General features: G+C 45.2%; 1 long non-coding RNA gene across 1 annotated transcript; it reads left to right on the top strand.

The window, feature by feature from the left end:
• Positions 1–295: 295 nt before the first annotated feature.
• On the top strand, positions 296–7,963 carry LOC140722654 (uncharacterized). Its single transcript, XR_012097706.1, has 3 exons — positions 296–410; positions 1,683–1,850; positions 7,747–7,963. It is a non-coding gene; the product is annotated as an uncharacterized lncRNA (long non-coding RNA).
• Positions 7,964–8,229: the final 266 nt, after the last annotated feature.

Genomic DNA, 8,229 nt, shown 5'->3' with positions numbered 1-8,229 from the left:
GGCTGGGGTGAGACTGGATGGACGTTTAGACCGAGTGGACAGACGATATATTTTTCCTGGGGGTTGAAATGTCTAATACATTTAAGGTGAGAGGAGATCTGAGCGGCAAGTTTGCTTCTTTCCACAGAGTGGTGGGTAACTGGACATCTGTCTGGGGGTCACATGAAGCAGTTTACCCCTCCCCCCTATTAAACCGCAGGAGGGCAACATTGCGCATCCGTTTCTGAGGCCCCGCCCTCTTGGTGACGTACCACACACTTCGCGCATGCTCACTGTCTCCGGGTATGTGGTGTTTTCCCTAACGCTCAGTGCTGAAGTCTGCGGGATCGAGAAAGGCTTCGCGTCTCCTATCTCGGGGAGCTGGGGATATGGATTACTGTCTCCAGGCTGAAGATATCACTTTTCTATTTGTGAGTATTGATACCGATCCCGAGCGGGGAGATCCGATGTTGGCCGTGAGCCCCGAACTGAGGGCCAGTTACTCATTTATTTTCCAGTTAAATGGGCTCGGCAAAAATGTGCCGACTTCACTTAATCTGCATTGAACGATTCAAACCAGGAGTCCAGGCTGTCTATTTCCGCAGGGTTGAAATGGGAGACCCACGAACAGGTCACGTAAGGCTGTGTGCCGGAGATCTCCCCCGCCCTCCGCTTTGTGACGCAAGATCACGTGGCGTGTTGATAACAAGGTTGACATGAATAATATCAGGAACGATCGGCTTTATAGATAGATAGATAGATACTTTATTCATCCCCATGGGGAAATTCAACATTTTTTTCCAATGTCCCATACACTTGTTGTAGCAAAAACTCATTACATACAATACTTAACTCAGTAATAATATGATATGCATCTAAATCACTAACTCAAAAAGCATTAATAATAGCTTTAAAAAAAGTTCTTAAGTCCTGGCAGTTGAATTGTAAAGCCTAATGGCATTGGGGAGTATTGACCTCTTCATCCTGTCTGAGGAGCATTGCATCGACAGTAACCTGTCGCTGAAACGGCTTCTCTGTCTCTGGATGGTGCTATGTATGAGGAGCATTTGATGGCTCCGGACCTGTGCTCGATGGAGTTCAGAGGGACGGTGGGGGGATGTGGGGCGGATGTATGGTTAGGTAAGCCTACCGAATGCTGAAAAGCCTGGAAACAGTGGACATGGAGAGGTGTTTCTATTAAACGGAGAGTCTGTGATCTAACAGCACTGTCTCAGAATACAAATGCTTCCTGTTAAAATTCAGTTGAGAAAAATCTTTTGGCCAAAAGGTGTCTGAAGTGTGGAATTTGTTGCCGCAGGGTTTGGTTGAGGCTGCCGTTTGGATATATTTATGACGGAGATTAATATATTCAAGATTGCTAAGTAGCTACAGGGTTACAGGAGGAAGGCAGGAATATGGTGTCGGAATAAAAATCAACCATGGTTGAATGGTGGAGCAGATCAGATGGATTGAATCATCTGATTCTGTTGCTTATGTCTTACCATGACTGAATGATGGCTCCTTCTTATCCCGTATCGTTTTGTGACGTGTGTGGGACAATGAACGATTGTCCATTGAGATCATTACTGTATATTTGCCTTCAATATTTAAATTTCAGTGAGTTTTGTTCTTAATAACATTAAGCAGAAATGTTTGGTTCTCTTTTTTGTTGTTAATTTGCGTCATTATCTTTCAATTTAAAGTTAGACCTGCAGTGAGAGATTTATTGGAAGAAAAACCCCAACTGGAAGCAAACCACGAGTGAAGACGAGGGAACAGCAACAAGTGAACCAGCCCGAGGACTGAGAGCATCAACTGGAGAGAACCCAACTGGCTTGGAGATTCCAGTGATTCAGTCAGGAGAAAGTTTGGTGAGTCTCATTTACTGTTCTTTAGACATTACGTACCTGTACAAAGGAAGGTAGGAAATAGCTGGGGTGAGACTGAACATGCCCAGAAGAACCAATTATGCCTCTGTCAGACCCAGTTGCAATCACTCCAGGTCTGGTAATGTGCATCCAGCAGCCCAGCCCTTTGAAACCACTCCCATTATGTGGAAGTCGAATCCGGATAAAGTCACTGAGAGACTGTATAAGTACAAACTCTTTATTCCAAGCATCGGGCTTACTCAGTTAGTTGCTCAAAAAGGAACAGTTGATGACTGTTCCCGCCCAATCCACTAACTGACTAACAATTCCCCTTACACCACAGATATATCCGTCCAGATACTCCCCACACAAGAAAGGCTGGAGCCAAAGTTATTTACTATATGACAAGCTGGAGCCCCTAAAGACAGATTACAAAACAGTCATAATGGCTTACACACACAGAACAGACCAAAGCTATCCTATCTCTAGATGTGAATGCGCAAGGAGATAAGCATCTTGGAACCCTAGCTAGCTACCCGCAAGAAGAAATATGGCTCAGCATGGCTTAGAACATCTGTTGATTATCAGCAGTTTCTTTCAGAAAAACAGGCTGCTATTTTTTAACAAAGTGTTAACCCTTTTACACATTTTATCATTCCCTCCTTTTGATCATTACATGATCAACAAAGCAGTAATTTTTTGCAGGGAAAGCAAACGAGTACTACATTGACTTAACAGTGGGAAAAAAACAGTGTACAACAGTATTTATAACAATGTTATGGACAATTATTAGGCCGTAATGCAATATCCTGCTCCATGTATTACTGAACTGACCTACAAAGACCACCACTTTAACCCTTCAGTGAACCGGTGTAAATCCTGCCCTACTTTCTAGATGCTGTCAATCTCCTAGGCAGTGTGCTTGGAGAGGGATGTAATGTTAGTAGATTCATCAGGGATATAGGTGCAGTATTCTGTGTCAATAATAGCACAGGTTCCCCCTTTCTCAGCTAGGATAACATCTAAAGCCATACAATTCTGCATGACTGTTTGCCAGATTGCAATCATTTCAGTAGATATTTCTGTTACTTGGGCCTGTGTTTCTGTCAGGGCCCCTGCAGTGTTGTGGCCAGCTCCTCAAGTGCTGTAGGTAAATTGATTATCTCTCGTGAATTCCTGGCTACTCCATAGGAGAGAAAAGCGATTATCCAAAAGCACTCAATCTGTTATTCCTCTCCTCTGCTGGGCACCTTCCAAGTAAGACCAGGATGCATGTTTCCCAGTGTAGGAAGTTCCATTTGATGGGAACTTGAGATACCATCCCTCAAAACACTGACAGTCACAGTCATCTCTGACTGGACCACAGTTCCTCACTCTCTTCCCCGGATGTTATTTGAAAAAGCCCAGGCTGAGAGTTCCTCACTCTGATTGAGCAGGATTACTGACATTTGAATCATAGTTTTACCATGCTGTGGAATTGCAGCACAAACCCAGCAGGCCCCTAGTTCTGCCTGTTTGGCATAGGTGTGACAGAGAGACAGAAAGGTGTTAACATGGGGGCCCACGGATGTTGTTTGAGCAATAAGACAAAACACAAAGACCACTATCAACGAATACATTTTCCTTAAGTCCAAGAGAGCCTTCTACTCAGTTCCTTCTGTAACACATTTTCAGTCTGTTCAATGTAGCCATCGAGATTGCCCCTTCGGTTTCACAGCTGTGAGAGTGGTCAGTAACACCTGATATGGTCCTCTCCACTGAGGTCAGAGTTTCCCTCAATCCCAGTTCTGGATTAGGACAAAATTCCCATGTTTTGTGGTGGGATAGTCACTCCTCTCTGCGGGGTAGTTCTCTTCCTTGTAAGCCTGTTGTACCTGTGAATGTAATGCTTGGAAAATTTTGGTTAGTTGGCATACATATTTCCCAATCTCTTCCCTTCGGGTATGCATATCCAATTTTGCTGGTAGACTTTCTGGGAGCAATGGTACACAAGGTCTTAGTCCCCAGGGTGTCTTCATGGGCCATCCAGAAATGATTTCAGCTGGTGACAACCCTGTTTTCCCCTGTGGGGTAACCCTCATGTGGAATCAGGCCAATGGTCGGACCTTCAACCAAGTGAGTCCAGTCTCCGCTGTTAGTCTGGCCAGTTTACTCTTCAGAATGCCATTGACTCTTTCCACTATGCCAGTGGCCCATGGGTAGTGTACACAATGGAATTGTTGCTTGATAGCTAGTTTGTTACGTACCCCTTCGTTTACTTTCACCACAAAGTGTGGGCCATTGTGAGAGCTCAGCTTCTCTGGCAGGCCGTGCTTGGGAATTATTTCCCATAATAATAACTTCACAACAGACATAGCAGTATTATTTGTAGTTGCAATAGCTTCAATCCATCCACTAAACACATCGATAATAACTAAGCAGTATCTATAGCAATGTACTCTAGGCAATTCAATAAAATCAACTTGTAGACACAAAAAGGGTCCACCTGGCAAGGAGTCTTACCCGGTGTGCAGGGTACAGGTTACCAACTATTCCCTCCTTTCCCAGGTGTGTTAAATCATGTATATGATTGACCAATATTGGTAAAAACTGTGTAGGAACACAAACCTGTCCCGCTGGGTGATCCAAAAAGCTAGGTTGGGTTCTTTCTGGCACCCCATCTGGGACCACAATTTGCGCTCCTCCTCAGAGACGTCCCCCTGAAAAGTACGTACCTCCCTCATGTCTGGCAAACCTGTTCTGCATAAGTCACGGAAGGTTGCTTGACAGGAACCCGAGGGGACTACAACTACTGAGGATTGTGCCGCACTTTTCGCTGTCTCATCCACTAAAGCATTGCATTTAGCGACTCAGTCGACATGTGGGTGTGGGCTGCTCATTTAATAATAGCCAAAACTCGATGAGGCTGTAGAGCACTGTGTAGGTTGTTTACAAAGGTGGCAGTACTAATGGGGTGGCCAGAAGAAGTCAGGAATCCCCATGTTCCCAGAGAGCCCCGTAGTCATGTACAATTCCAAATGCATAACGGGAGTCTGTGTAAATGTTCCCACTTTAGTCTGTTGCTGGGATACAGGCACGAGTCGGAGCAAACAGCTCAGCCTTCTGGGTGGAGACAGCTGCTTCAAAAGAGGCCTGTTCAATTACTTCACTGTCCGTCACTATCGCATAGTCAGGATATCGTTTTCCTGATGGATCCACAAAAGAGCTTCCATCCTCAAGAAACGTTACCTCGGGCTAGAGGGGGTATTGTGGAATGGATGGGAGAGTCTGTCCTCCTTTCATGGTGATCTGGATGGGGGGCAGTTGGTGCAGTCAACTTCATTGCCTGAAATTGAGCAGAGATTGTGTGCAATGTCTTGGGTTCAATCAATATTAAAAGAGAGTCTTACCAGATGTCCTGTCTTCACCTCAAAGTCCTTCCAGTATCAGAGCTGGCCCGCGGCCAAGTCTTGCCAGTCTCCCTCGGTGCTGGAGGCTTGTTTCGACAGGATGTAGGCAATGAACTCTAGGCTCTTTGACTTGAACCCAGGTCAAACCCTAATGGTGGTATGGGGAGCCGCCAGTCCTGTCTGTCACCAAAGGAAATCCGGAACTTCGGCCCGTAATGCACTGCCCTCTTTTCCTTAATCCTGTCCAATCACCATGACTGGGAACTTCTCTCGCTCGAGGCGTGCATAATATTGGCTTTCCTCAATGAGCACCCCGTAGGGTCATAGCACAGAGTCACATGAGAGTCGGCCACTGGCGGAAGGGGTTCAAACGTGGTGGAGTCCAGATTAAGTGCCCACCACTGGGGGTTCAGAAACTGGGGAAGCTGTCGGTTGTTCACTAGTCCCAGGGTGACACCCTTATCTGTGTCTCCACTCCTCCTGTCCTCCACAATCAGCTCCTTTGTTTTTGTGATAATGAGGGAGAGGTTGTTTTCTTGATACCAGTCAGATATTGTTCAAACCTCAGACAGAGTCAGCAATCAAATGGTTGAGCATGGTGCGATGAATGTGCTGAGCTGTGTATATCACAATGCAAGAAGCATCGTAGGAAATCCAGATGAGCTCAGGACAGGGAATTATGATATTGTAGACATTATTGGGACGTGGTTGCACCCAATAGTCTGAGGGAGTTAGAGGAACAAATTTGTAGATAGATTGCAGACCATGCCAAGGAACAAAAGTTATTCAGTAAGTAATTTTAACTTTCCATATATTGACTGGGACTCCCATACTGTAAAAGGACTAGATGGGGTAGAGTTTGTCAAATGTGCCCTTAATTGGTACGTAAAATTCCCAATGTAGAAGTGTGCAATAAGCTGTTAGGCAATGATCAGGGCTGGTGACAGAAATTAGTGATCATAATGCCATGAAATTCAAAATAAAGATGAAAAAGAGAGGTCTGGACCATGGGTTGAGATTCTATATTGGAGAGAGGTCAATTTTGATGGTATCAGAAAGGATCTGACAAGTGTGGATTGGAACAGGCTGTTTTCTGACAACGGAGTACTTTGTAAGTGGGAGGCCTTCAGAAGTGAGATTTTGAGGGTATAGTGTTTGTATGTGCCTAACAATGTAAAAGTTGAAACGTAACTGATGCAGGGAACCTTGGCTTTCTGGAGATATTGAATCCCCGGATATTTTCTTCCTTTAAAAGCCTCAGACTTTTGGGTGCTACCAAGACTCATTAATCATCATCCATGCCCTGAGCTCATCTGAACATTTTCTTTCATCGTCTTCTGTTGGTTTCTAGCTTCCCAATAGCTTTTGCTGTTTTGTTTGCCCTCTCTTTGGCTTTTATGTTGGCTTAAGCTTCTCAATTCAACCATGGTTGTGTCCTCCTGCCTTTCCAATGCTTTCACTTCTTTGGGATGTGTCAATCACTCAGCTCCCGAATTGCTCCCAGAAACTCCAGCCATTGCTGCTCCGTTGTCACTCCAACTTTTCCCTTCCAAACAAGTTTGTCCAGCTTCTCTGTCATAGAATCATGGAGATGTTCAATATGGAAACAGGCTGTTTGGCCCATCTAGTCAATGCCAAAAAAAACCCATTTAAACTGTCTATTGCAACTACCTGCACCGAGACCATCGCCCACCATACACCTCCCATCTAGGCTTCCATCAAAACCTCTTTGAAATGGTGAAACAGAGCTCATATTCACCACTTGTGCTGACATGTCATTCCACACTCTCACGACCATTTCAGTAAAGAGCTTTTCCAAATGTTCCCATTAAATGTTCACCTTCCCCACTTACCCATGACCTCTGGTTGTTGTCCCACCCAACCTCAGTGGAAAAAGCTGCTTGCATTTACCCTATCTATACCCTCATAATCTTGTATACTTCTAACAATTTCCCAAAGCTATGTATAATTTCCTTGTTTATGTTTAGAGCCTTTTTTAGGTGTATAGGATGATGAGGGGCATTGATCATGTGGATATCCAGAGGTTTATTCCCAGGGCTGAAATGGCTAACACGAGGGGGCATAGTTTTATGGTGCTTGGAAATAGATACCGAGGGGATGTCAGGGGTAAGAATTTTACCCAGAGAGTGGTGGGTGCATGGAATGCACTGCAGGCTATTTGTGTGAGAGTATTTCAGTTACTGTGGGGCCAGGAGCCCGTGCTGCTCAGTGGGAAGAGGGACCAATACCAATGGCGAGAATCAAACTGAGCCAGGTCACAGATTGGAGATGGCAGAGATGCCCCATTCTTATAGAGACAGGAAGAGCATCAGAGAGTTTGATGGTCATTCCAGATACCAGCACTGTGCCCAGTTAGATGATTTCTCTCTCCAACTTGGGTTGAACTTCACTGTAACAGTGTGTTGCCAGATCACACCTTGACAACTCAAGTGATCTCATATGAAAAGTTGCCCTACACACATTGATGGATTTTGTAAATCTTCTTACAGGCTAAAAACAAGGAATTTATCTACGGGAATCTCGAGCACAACACGCCAATTTTGCTGTCTCTGTCCAGATATTTAATAAGTGGAGCAAGGGATTCACTCGATCATCCTTCCTGCTCAGACGGTGAGGAGGGATTCATTTGGTCATCTGACCGACTGGCACAGTGGTCATTTTACACAGGGGAGAGGCCGTTCATCTGCTCAGACTGTGGGAATGGATTCAGTGGGTCTTCACAACTGAATGTACATCAGCAAGTTCACACTGGACAAGGCCATTCACCTGTTCTGTGGGTGAGAAGAGATTCAGTCATCTTCCCACCTGTGGACACACCAGTCAGTTCACACTGGGCAGAGACTGGTCATCTGCTGAAGTTGTGGGGCAGGATTCACTCGGTCTTCTGACCTGATGGCTCACCAGCAAGTTCACACTGGGGAGAGGCCGTTCAACTGCTCAGACTGTGGGAAGGGATTCACACAATTAGCTGG

This window comes from Hemitrygon akajei, unplaced genomic scaffold (assembly GCF_048418815.1).
Source record: "Hemitrygon akajei unplaced genomic scaffold, sHemAka1.3 Scf000082, whole genome shotgun sequence".
Taxonomy (NCBI): Eukaryota; Metazoa; Chordata; class Chondrichthyes; order Myliobatiformes; family Dasyatidae; genus Hemitrygon; species Hemitrygon akajei.
The sequence above is the reverse complement of the archived record's forward strand: the minus strand, read 5'-3'. Positions and strand labels throughout refer to the sequence as shown.